The sequence below is a fragment of the Neophocaena asiaeorientalis genome, unplaced genomic scaffold (assembly GCF_003031525.2).
Source record: "Neophocaena asiaeorientalis asiaeorientalis breed wild unplaced genomic scaffold, Neophocaena_asiaeorientalis_V1.1 scaffold307, whole genome shotgun sequence".
NCBI classification, from domain to species: domain Eukaryota; kingdom Metazoa; phylum Chordata; class Mammalia; order Artiodactyla; family Phocoenidae; genus Neophocaena; species Neophocaena asiaeorientalis.
Window position 1 is genome coordinate 2,617,729 of NW_020171817.1, and position 16,281 is coordinate 2,634,009.

Consider the following 16,281-nt stretch of genomic DNA (forward strand, 5'->3'; position numbering starts at 1 on the left):
AGTCCTGGTCAAACGAGGCTAAATCTCTGAGCTGCATGAATGAGCTTGGTCACACTGTGGTCCGGTCTTGGAAGGATCACTGACACATAACCCCTGGAGCACTTTGGCCTCGGTGAAAGCACCAGAGCATCGAGAGGCTGAATTCCAGCTGGGCTCTGCCCCTGAACATTTAAGGAACTAAGCACGTCGTCTGATTCTGAGCCTGTTTCCTCATCTGTGAAAAATGGGGATACTGGTGTGTGTCCTTTCTCTCTCCCAGGTCAACTAGTAGATTTGATTGAGATAACCGATGTAAAAGTTCTTCGTATGTAAAAGTGCTGTATGAGTATGAGACATAGAACTATTCTTTCATTCTTTAATGTGCCAACATCCAAATGGACATAAATTGATGGCATTCTCTTGTATATAAGAAGAAAATTAATATATATGTATTTTTTTCATGGACACTCAAATGCCAGTGTCCCACCCCCCCCCACAAGGCTGCAGGGAAGTGGGCCTGGGTGCTCCTGGGCTTCCGTTCGCCACCTCCTTCCCCTCAAGGTGCCCCCCCCCACCTATCTCCTTTCTGCCAAGCCCTCCCTTATGTACTCCCCGCGCCCCAGCTTGTGCTTCCCACCTTCCTGTCCTTCAGAATGTTCCATCTTGCAGTTTGTTCCCACGGGGCAGTGGTCCTCACTGTTGGCTGGACGTTAGAACCATCTGGGGAGGCTTTTCTCTGTCCTGATGGGGGGACCCCCACCCAGATGACTACATCAGGGTCTCTGAGGGAGGGCCTGGCGTCAGTGTTTTAAGGCACCCCAGGTGCAGGTGCCACCTGGGTGTTGCCTGGAGGTTAATCGGAAAATTGGAGTCCCTATTCACCTGTAGCCAGTTATCCCTCCCAGGGGGACTTTGTTTTAACTCAGGCCAGCCGTCTTAACAGTTTTCTTAAAGAAGGTTCCCCCAGCGCACCTCACTCTGGTACCCACTGCTTCCATCCACCCTCATGACATTCTCCGGGAGTGTTGTCCTCATTCCAATCCATCCAGCTAGGGGGACTCAAAGCCGTGGTTTAAGCCGAAGCCATGCACTTCCTTCCCAGAGCATCGAGGTGCCTTTCTGAGGAATAGGGCCCTCCTGCTGAGATGGGAGGGCAGCTGTCCCAAGCCCTGCATCCGGGCTCACCTGGATGCCTCGCCTGCATCTCTGTGTTCTGCTGCATCAGGGAGAGGATTTCGGAGAGGGGCTGTGGCTTCTGCTCCCTTTACACTTTCTCGCAGCCAGTTCTCTCCTCCACTGCTTTGCACATTCATAGGGAGGGCTGAGGGCTGGAGCTGGGGGAACTATTTCCACGCAGGCAGGTGCACAGCCCTGCAGCCTGCAGGAACATGCTCAGCCCAGGAGTGTTAGCTCTGCACCTGCAGTCTTGTGTCTTCCTCAACCTGGGCCCCTCATCTAGGTGTTCCAGGGGTCTGCATCCGCCCTGCTCGGGGCCCAGGCACGATCCCAAGACGCTGTTGCTATTGCCCCGTGGCAGGGTTCTGACCTCCTGAGTCCTAGGCGGCTGCCATCACCATGGGATTTAAGGGCCATATAGAAAGGCCTCCCACTGGGTCCCTCTAGTCTTCCCAGGTCCCCGACACTCCCACCTTTGAGAGCTGCTCCTTTGCCAAATCAGTGCATCTCCAAGAGCCCTGGGTTGGGAGGTTTGCACCCTACGAGGACTCATCCATTCACCTCTCGTCTGGTGTTGCCCCTTCCGGAGCCCCAAACTAAAGCAGGAATGTGCTCTGAGGTCTGGACTCGCACTTGTGTGCTCTTGGGCAAATCACTCACCTTCCTGAGGATCAGTGTGCTCATCAAAGAAACAAAGATTTTCATATTTTCCCCACATATTTCTACAGGACTGTGGTTGAGATCATTGGAGATAACAGACAAGAAATTGATTTTTCTACAGCAAAGCCCATTTGACAACGTGTAAGACAGTTTGATTACTGTTATCGGAAGAAAAATGTGTGGGCCTGCTTTGTGCAGTGCAGCTCGCTGACAGCGAGGGGCAGAGTTTGGAGGAAAAAGGTGCTGCAGTGGAAGCTCCTGATGTCCTGAGGGTGAGCCCAGGGTCATGGGAATCTGGAGAAGACAGCCTGAGTGGGGAGGAGAGAAAATTGGGAAATGCTGGCCAACTTCCCTTATTCCACATTGTGCCAGGAGCCAGCTCAGCCACCACTGGGATAGGTGATGAAGAAGCAGCAAACCCTCCGCCAGCTCCCATGTGCGTATTTCAGACTCAGCAGGAGGGTGGGCCACTGACAAGAATAATACAGACCAGCAGGCAGGGCAGGAGACACCCGAAAGGAAAACAAGGAAACAGGTTTGAGCTGGGCCTGGCCTCTTTGGCGTGGACTGCCTGACTGGCACCAGGCTTCTAGGGTGGCCCTGGGTGTGGTGCTTGATGGGGCCAGTGGAACATCCGCCAGGCTCAGCACCCAGGCCTTGGGGAAGCTCACTTGTGCAGGGGGGTAGGACCTTAGCCTTGCAACCAGGCTGGGTGAGGCAGGCTCAGTGCAGAGCACTTCCTTCTTTGGGGGTCATGTGTCCCTTGTGATTAGAGAGATTGGGGCACCTGCTTCTTCAGGACCACCTTGTATGGTCCAGGCTCTGCCCTGTCTTCCCAAGAGACTGTGCCTGTAGGCAAGTCACATCACCTCTCCGGGCTGTCCTGCTCATTTCTGTAAGGCGAGGAGAGTGGCCAATATGACCTCCAGGATCCCTTCCAGCTCGGCATCAGGTTGCCCTATGATCCAAGACTAGTTTCTAAGGAACCCAAGAAACAATATGGCATATATGACTGGAGCCCATGGATTGGGAGTTTAATTTTTTTCTGAAATTATAAGATCTTTCACATTAAAACCAATACTGAAGTATGGCATGCCTCAAAAAATTAAACATAGAATTATCATATGATCCAGAAATTCCACTTCTGGGTATACACCCTTAAGAATTGTAAGCAGAGATTCATACAGTTGCACACCAATGTCCATAGCAGTATTACTCACAACAGCCAAAAGGTGGAAACAACCCAAATGTCCATTGAAGGATGAATGGAAACAGAAAGTGATACATACACACAATGGGATGCTATTCAGTATGAAGAAGGAAGGGATTCTGACACGTTCTACAATCTTGAGGACATTATGCTCAGTGAAGTAAGCCAGCCGCAAAAGGACAAATACTGTATGTGCACCTATATGAGGTACTTAGAATAGGCAAATTCATAGAGACAGACAGTCGAATGCTGGTTACTAGGATCTGAGAGAGAAGGAAGTGGGGAGTTAGTGTTTAATGGGTGCAGAGTTTCAGTTTGGGAAGATGGAAAGTTCTGGAGAGGATGGAGGTGGGGGCTGTACAACACTGTGAGTGCACTTTACACCCCTGAACTGGACACGTAAAATGGTTAATTTTATGTATATTTCATCAGAATGAAACAAATACTGGAATATTTATGCATGTTAATGGTTTTAATTTGGTATACAAAATAATGGTAATGAAGCATAATTCTTGCTGGTTTGTGGCCCTCTTGCTGATATGAAGAATGAAACCAGTCACTGAATAATTAACTTAAAAAATCAGTTAAAGTGGGGAATTACTAAAAATGATGCTCCTGTACTGTATTGTAATTTAACTCAGAATTCCTAAATGTACATTTAATCATCAGTTTTCGGGTCTTTTTCTTTGGGTGTAGGTTTGCTGAGTGGAGTTCAGCATGGTCTCCCTTGCACAAACCACACCCAAGGTATATCATTTACAGATTCTAGTTTCAGAGTGTTTGCAGTGGAATGAGATCTTAGAGACACTTGTGAATAAAAATGAAGGCAGAGTTCTCCTAGATTCTTATGACCCTTCTCCATCGCCAGTGCTTTTATAATTATATCAGCTCACCTAATTCCGCATCTCTATGTCTGTATAACTCTCTGTGCATATAAGCATATTTAAATAGCTAGTCTTTATGAAGCTTTCCCAAGGCATTCAATGCATCGTGTTCTGGAACAACCAGGCTGCACAGCCTTAGGAACACACACCATTCCTAGTTTGCAAGCATAGAGCCCAATGGGAGAAAGCAGAAGTGCACACTTCATCATAAGACAAGTGAAAAGATAAGCCATAATGCGGGAAAAGATACTTGTGACACAGAAACTGACAAAGGAGTAGGATGTCAACCACATAAAGAACTTAACCAAATCCATAAAAAGAAATAACCCAGTAGGAAAATGAGCTTAACACTTGGACAGGCATGAAACCAAAGAGGAAAGCCAAATGGACGCTACTTAGAAAAGAGGTTCAACTTCATTAGTAATCAGGGAAAGGCAAACTGAAACCCCAACGAGGTAACAGTACATATGAGACAGGCAAAAACTAAGAATGCTGAAAATACAAACTGTCAGCAAGTATTTGGGGCAGCAGAAACTCTGGGGAAAGTTGTAACCTGCTAATAACCTCTTTGGGAAGCAGCTTGTGTTGTCTGTGGAGATTGAAGACGCACACACCCTGTAGTCCCGCACGTCCACTCTCAGGTCGATTCCTGGAGAAACCCAGGCAGAGGTGCACCAGAGTGTACATACGGCAGGAGTGCTCATGGCAGCCTGGCTCACTCAGCTCAACCCAAACCACTCAACACCTGTAGGATAGGTACATAAATTCTAATACGGTCGAACGATGAAATACTATGTAACAATGAAAATGGACAAACTTTACACAAAACAACAGGAGTAAATCTTCAGGGCATAGTATCGAGCAATAGGAGCAAGACAAAGAATACCTTGCGATCACATTTATTTCAGGTTGAAAAGCAGGTAAAGCTAAGCTCTGGTGTATCATTTGGTGATGTATACATAGATGGTTACCTCTGGGGGTGTTGTGGGCTGAATGTTTGTGTCCCCCACCCCAAACTCATGTTGCAGTTTGAACCTCCCATGTGATGGTATTGGGGGATGGGGCCTTTGGGAGGTGATGTTTAGATGAGGTCATGAGGCCATGTGGAGCCCTCATGATGGGCTTTTAAGAGGAGACTAGAGAGCTTGCTTCCTCTTCCTCTCTCTGCCGTGTGAGGACACAGCGAGAAGGCAGCCATCTGCAAGCCAGGAATGGATTCTCACCTGAACCAGACCCTGCTGACACCCTGATCTTGGCCTTCCAGCCTCCAGAACTGTGAGAAATAAATGTCTGTTGTTTAAGCCACCCAGTCTGTGGTATTTTAGCAGCCCAGGCGGACTAATACAGGGGCGTTGGGTGTGTTTTCAGTTGGGAGGGACATAAGGGGGGCTTCCAGGTATTGGCAGTGAGGCCCCAAGGAGGGTTACACAAGAGTGTACTCTCTGATTATTCATTAAACTCCGTGTGTATGTTCTATTTATGTAAAGGTATGTAAATTTCAGAGCAATCATTCACACTAAGAATGAATAAAGGAGTATGTGGGTGTGCCAGTAAGTAGCTTCCTTGATGCCTGGCTTCTTTTTTTTTTTTTTATATTTTGTGACACTATGTTTTTTTTTTTTTTTTTAATTTTTTTGCGGTACGCGGGCCTCTCACTGTTGTGGCCTCTCCCATTGCGGAGCACAGGCTCTGGACGTGCAGGCTCAGCGGCCACGGCTCACGGGCCCAGCTGCTCTGCGGCATGTGGGATCTTCCCGGACGGGGGCACGAACCCGTGTCCCCTGCATCGGCAGGTGGACTCTCAGCCACTGTGCCACCAGGGAAGCCCTATATTTTTAATTTTTATTTTATTTTAATGTGGACCATTTTTAAAGTCTTTATTGAATTTGTTACACTATTGCTTCTGTTTTATGTTTTGATTTTTTGGCCGTGAGGCATGTGGGATCTTAGCTCCCCAACCAGGGATTGAACCTGCGCCCCCTGCATTGGAAGGTGAAGTCTTAACCACTGGACTGGATGCCTGGCTTCTTGATTGTGGCATGTCTTATAAGGGGACAGGGGCTGTGGTTAATCCAGGAACCCCAATCAGGTGGAGCTGTGGTGGAGGAGGTGAGGGGGTGTCTGAGAAAACATGATAAAAAGGAAATACTGATACATTCAGGTTGAGAATAGAGGTTCTGAGGAGTTATAATATTTTATTTTTCATTTTACATTATTACATAACCCACAATATGACAAATGAAATGCATTTTACTCTTTTTGATGACAGTTCCGTTGAGTTCCTTCTCTGGCCCAGTCTTCGTATCTGGGAGAAAATGAGCATTTTCTGGGTATTTGTAGGTATAATCTGGATAAAGGCAGAAAAAGGAATTGTTTTCAGAAGTATTATGACAATATATAAAGCATAGTAAAGGGATGTAATCTCAGAAAATATTCAAAGCCTACCTCTACTTCCAAAGTGACCCTGTGGAACTTTGGCAGGATCCCACAGAAGCCTGGGCTTCTTGCAGTGGAGCTTGAAAACCCTGCTGTAGGAAGGAGGGACCCAGCCCTGGGCGTGTGGGGGAGAAAGGAAAGCTGAGTAATTCCTAACTCTAAGGGCACATTCTTCCCAACTCCATCATAGCTTTGATACATCTCGGAGCTGTTGGCCTGTGGGTCTGATAACTGAGGTACTGAGAGAAGAGGACCTGCCCTCCTCTACTCCCTTCCCTTGTCACCCAGTGTCAACACTCTCTCATTTCATGTGTGTTCAGTATGTGTTTGTTGAATTAAATTCTTGAAAGCATCCAAACGGAACTCAAAGAGCTTTGGGGATTCAGAGGGGTGAGACTTTCTAAGGGGTTATTTCTGCTTGGGAAATGGGGCGAGACTTCATGAGAGGGAAGGCCACTGAGCTGAGCTTTGAAGAATGAAGAGGGGCTGTAGACAAGGTTGGATTTGAGAGAGGAGGTTGAAAAGGCACAAGGCAACAAGGACAAAGCATGCTTGGAGATCGCGGTGGTACTTGTTTGGCTGAGCCTGTGGGAAATAAAGGGAGAGAGTTAAGCAGAGGTGGAAGTGAGGCGATTCCTGCATGCTAGAGCCAGAGACGGTCACGGGCAATGCAGACGACGAGTGATTTGGAACAGAGGTGTGCCTGGGCCAAAGGGCAGTCTGGTGGCAGCACATAGGCTGGCTTGGACAAATGATTGGCTGAAGCCAAGGGAATGGGTTGGGGGGGCTGGTACAGGAGGTCTGGGCAGGAGGTGAGGAGGGCCAGGCAGACAGGGCTGGTAGAGCACATGGGAAGTAAGGAGCAGCTAATGCTCAAAGAAGGAAAAACAGGTATAATATTAGTTACAGATGGGCTGAGGGGTGCAGGTGGAGAGAGATGGCTGAGGTTTGTAAGACCAGTGACAAGGAGTAAGAGGGTGCCATGAGTGGAAAAAGAAGCTGGTGTGTGTGGGCACTTAATGAGCTGTATTTTTTGCTGGGTTTGAGGTGCCGGGGGGACATCTAAGTGGAAACATCCCACAGCTGGAAATTTGGAACTGGAAGCCTGGAAAGAAGTTGGAACTAGAGCAACAGATTCAGGAGACAAGAGCCTGGAAGTGAGCCCTGGGTGTGCACTGGCCCCGGAGGGAAGCTGTGTGGAGCAAGAGAAGACAGGATTTGGTGAAGGTGCATATTTAGGATGAAGAAGAAAGAAAGAGGCCGTGAGTCAGAATAAAAGGATAATGTAAAATTAGATGAAGAAACAATTTGGCTTTTAGCTCTGTCCATTCACCTCTGCAATTCCCAGGGACAGAGCCATCTATGCTTCATTTTAGGATTAGACCAATCCTGGGTTCTGTGAGGAAGCTCATCATTTTTGGTTTTAAGTTGTTCCAGGAAGTTAAACTTGCTTGTTGAATAGGCTCCGCTACAATACTTATCTTTGTTGCAGGTTGTAGCTAAAACCCGCAAGAGCCTGGAGTAGGGAGGACCACTGTGAATGATGATGCCTGTAACTCTACATGAGAAGGACCAATAAATAATCAACGCAGAGCTCTTAGTATGTGACAGTCTCTGCTAAGAATTTTGCAAGGATTATCTCACTTATTCTTTAATCCACTTGGCCAGATATTAACATCTTCCCAGCTAACAGAAAGGAGACTGATACTCAGAGCAAATAAGGCACAAAGCTAGGAGGTAGCAAAGGGTTGGAGTCCAGGCAAGCTAACCCAACAGCCCTAAGTACTACATTATCCCGAGAGAGAGAGAAGAAGCAGGAATGAGAGTCCAGATGTAAGAAAGATGAGAGTGAGAGAAAGTTCAAGATTAGTTGATAAGGTTAATTACCAAAGATGCCTTGGACTGACAGTAAAGATTCCCCAAGTCGACGAAACAAATAGGTCTTTATATCCTGGACAGTAAGGGAGGATTTAGGGTTTCCTGGAACTAATCATGTTTTGATACAATCTCCCCACCTAAAGATATGCAGAAGCCATCTCTGAGAAGACTTACAAGGTACTAGAGAATCATGAAATCTGAAATGAATCCTGAGGCGTGTGATGTCAGAAAGATGGCAGAATAGGAAATTTCTACTGCCATCCCCTCACAGAATGTTGATTGGACAATCACGCATGGACAGAAGTACCTTTTTGGGAGTCCAGGAGTCCAGCGTAGAAGGTCCAACAGAAAAATCTGAGACTGGATGCATTGAAGAGGGTAAGAAGAATGGTTTCTTCTCCTTCACCTGCATCACTTCTCCCCCAAGGTGGCACAGCTTAGTGCCAAGAGAGACCCCCTTGGGCTGCATTTCTCTCCCAGGGAAAAGTGACAGTGTGTGAGTGAGCACCCAGCTTCCCGAGCTGTGCGGGATGCTGCTCAAGGGGCCCACTTCCTTCTCACCCCACCCAGAATACTGAGGTGATTTGCACAGTTGAGGAGTTGGGAGGGGCTGGGAGCACAGCAGCTAGGACTCAGAACTCATCAAAAGGATGCTGCTAAGTGCTTTGCAGTTCATCCTATTAAATGCTTTGTGGCCTCCACCAGGAAGCTCCCCCACACCTCACTTGTGGTCCACCTGACTGGCCCATGGGCACCTCTAACATTCTGTGCACTTCAGCCTCCTCTCCCGGCATGGCCAGCTCCTGGCACATGCTCCCGTGGATGGCGAGCGCAAGACTTTGCAGATGGCTGTGTGATTGGGAGAAAGCCCACAAACTTGAGTGCTTCAGGGCACTGCTCTAGAGAGAACTGGGAGGCTCTTAGGACCCGGCCAAGACTCCACTGAAAACTGTTAGAGCTAATCAACAAACTCAGGAGAACTGGAGGATACACAATCAACATACAAAAATCACTTTCATTTCTGTATACCAGCAACAGAATAGCTGAAAAAGAAATTAAGAAAACATTCCCACTTAAAATACTTAGGAATACATTTAACCATGTGGGCTAGAGACCCGTACACAGAAAACTATAAGACTTCGATGAAATAAATTGAATAAGACACAAACAAATGGAAACATATTCCATTTTCATGGATTGAAAGGACTAATGTTGTTAAACTGTCCATACTGTCCAAAGCGATCTATAGATTCATATCAAAATTCCAGTGGCATTTTTCATAGAAATTGAAAAAAATTCTGAAATTCATGTGGGACCACAAAAGACTCCAAATGGCCAAAGCAGTCTTGAGAAAGAAGAATGATGCTGAAGGCATCACAATTCCTGATTTTAAACTACATTTCAAAACCACAGTAATCAAAACAGTATGGTACTGGCATAAAAACTCACACCTAGGTGGATGGAACAGAATAGAGAGCCCAGAAATAAACCCATGTCAACTAATCTTTGACAGGGGTGCCAGGAACATACAGTGGGGCAAGGACAGTCTGTTCAATAAATGGTGTTGGGGAAATTAGATATCCTTATGTAAAATAATGAAACTATCCTTATCTTAAACCACTCACAAAAATTAATGGAAAATGGATCAAAGCCTTAAATGTTAAGACCTGAAACTGTAAAGCTCTTAGAAGAAAATATAAAGAAAAAGCTCCTTGACACAAGGTCTTGGAAATGATTTTTTGGATATGACATCAAAAGCACAGGGAAGAAAAGAAAAATAAACAAGTGGGACTACATAAGCTGAAAAGCTTCTGTACAGCAAAGGACATTATCAACAAAATGAAAAGAGAACCTATAGAATGGGAGAAAACATTTGCAAATCATATATCTGATATGAGGTTGATATCCAAAATATATAAGGAACCCATAGAACTCAGTAGCAAAAACACCACAAATAATCTGATGAAAAAATGGGCAGAGGACCTGAATAGACATTTTTCAAAGAAGGCATATAGATGACCAACAAGTACATGGAAACATGCTCAACATCACTAAACATCAGGAAAATGCAAATCAAAACCACAACGAGATATCACCTCACACTTGTTAGGATGGTTATTATCGAAAGAGATATATATGGAACCTAAAAAAAAAAGGTACTGATGAACCTAGTTGCAGGGCAGGAATAAAGAGGTAGACATAGAGAATCGACTTGGGGACATGGGGTGGGAGGGGGAAGCTGGGCGAAGTGAGAGTAGCATCAACGTTTATACACTACCGAATGTAAAATAGTTGACTGGTGGGAAGCAGCAGCATAGCACAGGGAGATCAGCTCAGTGCTTTGTGATGACCTAGAGAGGCGGGATAGGGGGGATGGGGGGGGGGCTCAAGAGGGGGGGGGTATGGGGGCATGTGTGTGCATATGGCTGATTCACTTTGTTGTGCAACAGAAACTAACACAGCATTGGGAAGCAATTATACTCCAATAAAGATCTACTAAAAAATAATAAAAAGACCAGAAAACTGACAAGAGATAACAAATTTTTGCAAGGATATGGAGAAAAGGGAACCCTTGTGCACTGTTGCGGGGAATGAAAGTTGGTACAGCGATTATGGAAAACAATGTGGAGGTTCCTGAAAAAATACAAAAGAGAATTACCATATGATCCAGCAAGTCTACTTCTGGATATACGTCCAAAGGAAAGGGAATCAACATCTCGAAGCGCTCTCATATTCATTGCGGCATTATCCACAATAGCCAAGATATGGGAACAACCTAAGTGTCTTTTGACAGATTAATGAATAAAGGAAATGTGATATATATTTATATATATCACAATTATACAGACACACACACACCGTAGAATATTATTCAGCCATAAAAAGAAGGAAACCTTGCCATTTGTGAAAACATGGATGAACCTGGGGGACATTATGTTCAGTGAAATAAGCCAGAAACAGAAAGACAAATACTGTATGATCTCACTCATATGTGGAATCTTAAAAAAAGAAGTTGTAGAAATACAGGGTAGAATGTTGATTGACGGCTTGGCGGGTGGAAATGGGGAGATGTTGGTCAAAGTGTACAAACTTTCAGTTATAAAACGAATAAGTTCTGGGGATCTAATGTATGGCATGGTGACTATAGTTAACAACACTGTATTGTGTTTTTTTTTTTGTTGTTGTTGTTGTTTTTTGCGGTACGCGGGCCTCTCACTGCTGTGGCCTCTCCCGTTGCGGAGCACAGGCTCCGGACGCGCAGGCCCAGCGGCCACGGCTCACGGGCCCAGCCGCTCCGCGACACGTGGGGTCTTCCCGGACTGGTCCCCCGCATCGGCAGGTGGACTCTTAACCACTGTGCCACCGGGGAAGCCCTGTATTGTATATTTGAAATACGCTAAGAGAATAGCTCTTAAGCGTTGTCACCACACACACACACCATGGTAACTGTGTGAGCTAATAGATGTGTTAACTTAATTGTGGTAATCATTTCACAATGTATACATATATCTATTATGCTGTATACTTTACAATTTTATTCATCATTTATACCTCTATAAAACTGGAAAAAATAAAAACCAGTCGTGAATCCGAAGGTAGTGAGAAGAAGGGTGGTAGCTGGTGTGACTTCCTCCCCGACGCCACCTCCAGCTTGTGAGTGAGCCTCCTGGGGCGAGCTAGTAATCTAGTATTAGACTGACGAATGTGAAAAGTACATTATAACACTTTACCAAGAAGCATAAGCTGTTGTCCTGCCTTCAGAGAGTCGTCGGGAGACAGAGGTCACAGGGTAGGGGGAGGCACAACCTTAGAAAGGACAGGCCAGCTCAAACTCCCAATTTTATTTTTGTGAATGGATTAATGTCCAGGAGAAACACTTATCTATAGAAAGAATGTTTTTGTTACTGCTCCCATTAGAGACCGAAGATCCCTCTAGTGCTCCTATTCTGCGATTCTGAGAGCTAAAAAGAAAGTGTGTGTGTGTGTGTGTGTGCGTGCGTGCGCGCGCGCGCGCCAGACGCGTGTGTATGTGTAGATATAGGGTGAAATCCGCACCTTCTCCAGGGCCTGGTGGAATAGTGGAGACGATGTGGAAACAGCTAAGGAGCTGTAAGAGCTGGTGGTGGGTGAAGGTGAGGGCAGTGGTATATGTGTATATTTTTAGAAAGAGGGAGGGAGAATTCCTTTGTTGGGGCTTGGAATCCCTGGACAGCGCTTCACCTTCAGCGATGTGTCTTTTCTTCTTCCTTTACTTGGGGCCGGGCAGGCACCTGACAGCCTGACCCCAGGGCTCTGCAGAGAGGCTGAGAAATGCTTGTCCAGGCACAGGTGAAGTAGGATGTTTCTGGAAGAACCGGCTCCTTTATTTCACACTAGACTCTGGTGACTAGTGGATTGAATGAAGCAGAGCATGGGAATAGTCGAGCTCAGCGCTGACACGTAAGCCTGTAGTACAAGACAGCTCTTAATAGTGCGACAGAGACAGGGCTGGAATCTGAGCCTCACTCTTGCCCTGCATCCCTGTCGGCCTCTCCCCACGGCACACGCCCACACGCCACTCCTTTCTTCCTCCTGGGCTCCCCGTGTCTGCGATCAGGGCTGCCCTGCATGCATCTGAATGAAAATGAATAACAATACAGGTTAGATCACAGGGCTGGGGGAGCCTGAATAGGGGTCCTGAGGCTTCACTGGCTCAGCGTGAAAACTTGGCCTGTCTTTTGCAGCCCAGAAGCTGGAGGGATAATGGACTTAAAGTGGTGCCTTCTCTCAGGCTAATTAGAAAGTCAGCAAGCCAGGGCCCTGGGATTCCCTGTGCTCCTCCCCATGAAGGGGAAGCAGCTCCTGACCCTTGGGGCGCTGAGCAGGGAGGCGGTGCTGGCAGGGAAAGCGCCGGGTGCAGCAGGGGGCAGACCCCGGGTCACCCGCTGCAGCTGCACAGACTGCCTGCTAACCTCTCGCAGGTTACTTTGATAAAAAGAAACGAAACTGGGTTATTTGTAGTGAGGTGGATGGACCTAGAGTCTGTCATACAGAGTGAAGTAAGTCAGAAAGGAAAAAACAAATACCGTATGCTAACACATATATATGGAATCTAAAAAAAAAATGGTTCTGAAGAATCTAGGGGCAGGATGAGAATAAAGATGCAGACATGGAGAATGGACTTGAGAACACGGGGAGGGAGAAGGGTAAGCTGGGACGAAGTGAGAGAGTGGCATGGACATATATACGCTATCAAATGTAAAATAGATAGCTAGTGGGAAGCAGCCGCATAGCACAGGGCGAGCTTTGTGACCACCTAGAGGGGTGGGATAGGGAGGGTGGGAGACACAAGAGGGAGGGGATATGGGGACATATGTATATGTAGTTGATTCACTTTGTTATACAGCAGAAACTAACACACCATTGGAAAGCAATTATACTCCAGTAAAGATGTTTAAACAAACAGGGATAATAAATATTTGCAGGGTGGCCATGAAGAAACAAGGCAGCACCTGCATGGTGCCTAGAGCACTGGGGGCTGGGTGAGGGGCATGTGGGGTTGTGGGTTCTCTTGTTGCCCCCAGTGTGAGCTACCATGGTTGAGAAGACAGGGTGAGTATCCCTCTCATGACGAATTGGAATGCAGAGTCTGCAGGGTTTAGAAGATGCTGCCTGGGACCATGCTTTAGAAGGAAATGAAGATTCCTTCTAGGTTTCATGGATCAGAAAAAACAGAGAAGGCAGGCCATGTCCTGGCCCTCAAAGGACAGGTAGGGTTTTCAGGGGAAGCATCATAGGGGAAGGAGGTGGCTGAGCAAATCCTCCGCGGAGGGAACGTGCTGTTTTCAGTGGTCGGTGAGGAAACCAGCCAAGCGGGAACAGAGTTGACCCAGGTGGGAGGGGATGTTGGCACCTCATCTTCCTCCTTGTCCTCTCGTCACACCTCACTGAAACGACTTGCTGAAGTCTCTGTTCTCCCGGCCGGGTTGTAAGCACATGAGAGCAGAGACTGTGCCTGACCTAGCTCACCCTGATCTGTATCTCTGGGGCCTGGCACTGACTAGATGCTCAATGTATGTATCAAATGGATGAGTGAATGAGGCCATGGGTGGACGTATTGGGAAAGGAAGGTTATGTTCGGGTTGGGGAGGGTCTGGACTAGAACTGAGAACCCCCTGAAAGTTTTGAAGGAGGATGTATCTGTCTGAAGGGGGTGTTTTAGGAAGGAGTAACCTGAGAGCCCATGGAGGATGGGTTGAAGGGTGGAGGATTTGTAGGTGAGATGGAGGCCAGTGAGGAGGCAGTGGGATCCTGAAGGCATCAGATGGTGGGTCCTAGAATCATCCATTCCCAGTGGTGATGAGACAGGAAAGTAGGTGTGATCAGATGAGTTAAACGAGTGCTCCACAGAAAGTTTCACCCTGTGGCCTCTTCTGATGGTTCCTGGAATTCTTAAGATTCTGCGTCTATTTTCCCTCTCCAGAATAATAATAATAGTAAAGGTCCTAAAATTTTCAAACAGTTAAGAAAAAGAGGGGAAAAGCCACAACTTCCCACTGTTTGCCCATGTGGCTTGGCCATGGAATAGGTGGCGGAAAGTCAGCCCAAGGAGGGGACAGGGTGCGGTGGGTGCAGGGTCTGGATGGTGAGAGGGCTGAGCCAGAGCACAGAGCTGAGGGCCTCGGCACTGTGGCTGCTGGATTCTCTGCTTTGGAGAAGGTGGAAATTCCTAACTTTCCTAGTGTGGAGTGAGAGGAGGAGGAGGAAACATAATAACTTTAATTTCCTGCCCAGTTAAAAACCTTGACTTAGGCTTTGTGGAGTGATTCTACACAGTGTTCTGAAGATTTTATAAATTCCTCTCTAGGGATAAGCCTCCAGGGAGAACATGCCCCAAGGGACTACTCCTTTTTGAAGAACAGGCCTAGCTAGAGCGGAGAGTTAAAACTTCCTCAGAAATGCAAACAGTCCTCTTCAGGTTAAAGGCCTTTAGCAAGTGGCTTATATTTTGCCTTGTTGCAACTTCAGGTGTTCAAAGACCAGTGGTTGGAAAAGAGCTACCTTCAAGGGTATAAGTAGACAGAAAAGCCTGACATTTCCGACTTCCGTCTCAGAAAGGACATCAGGAACTGGGTCCTGGATGGGAAGAAAGCGTCATTTTCTAAGCCTTGAATCTTCACATTTGTAGTTTTTGTTACACCTGGTTTGTTTCTGGGCATGATGAGTAGAAAAGCATTGCAGACTAAATAAGCCTGAATGCCTGTCTTCAGCGCAGCAAGTGGGGGTGGCTGGGCCTCTCTTCAGCCAGGCTTGGGAGCAGAAGAACCAGAGGGGACCAAGAGGTGGGACGGTCACAAAGCGGGGAGGAAAGCCAGACAGTCTTGAAGCCTTTGTCAGTGAAGGAAAAGGAGGGCGTCCTAATTAGAAGCTGTAATAGTTAATTCTATGTGTCAGCTTGGCTGGGCCACAGGGCCCAGATATGTGTTTGAACAGTATTCTGGATGCTTCCGGGAGGGTGTTTTTGGATGAGATTAACATTTAAATGGGTGGATAAATGTTTGAATAAAGCAGTTTGCCCTCCAAAATGTGGGTGGGCCTTATTCAGTCAGTTGAAGGCCTGGATAGAACCACCCCTGAGCAAGAAGAAATTCTGCTAGCAGATAGCTTCAGGCTCACACTGCAGCACCGGCTCTTTTCTTGCCCTCCAACCTGCCGGCCTATCCTGCAAATAGTGAACTTGCAGGTCTCCATAATCTTGGGAGACAATATGCCTCAAAATAAGTCTCTCTCTCTCTCCATGTATGTATACATACACATCCCACACCCATCCTATTAGTTCCGTTTCCCCACTGAGTGCCCCTGACTAACTGTGTCCATCACTCCTGCTCGCTTTGATCAGCTGTGCTATTAGCAAACTCGGATGAGCTCAAGCCATAGACGGTTCCAAGTATGCTGAAAATTCAGAGAAAAGTCTGCGACGTTCATTAGAGGATGTTTGAACGTTATTTAGAGAATGAAGGACGTGATGATACTTGCCAAATGGTATTCCTTTGGCTCTACATTAGAAAACAGATATGG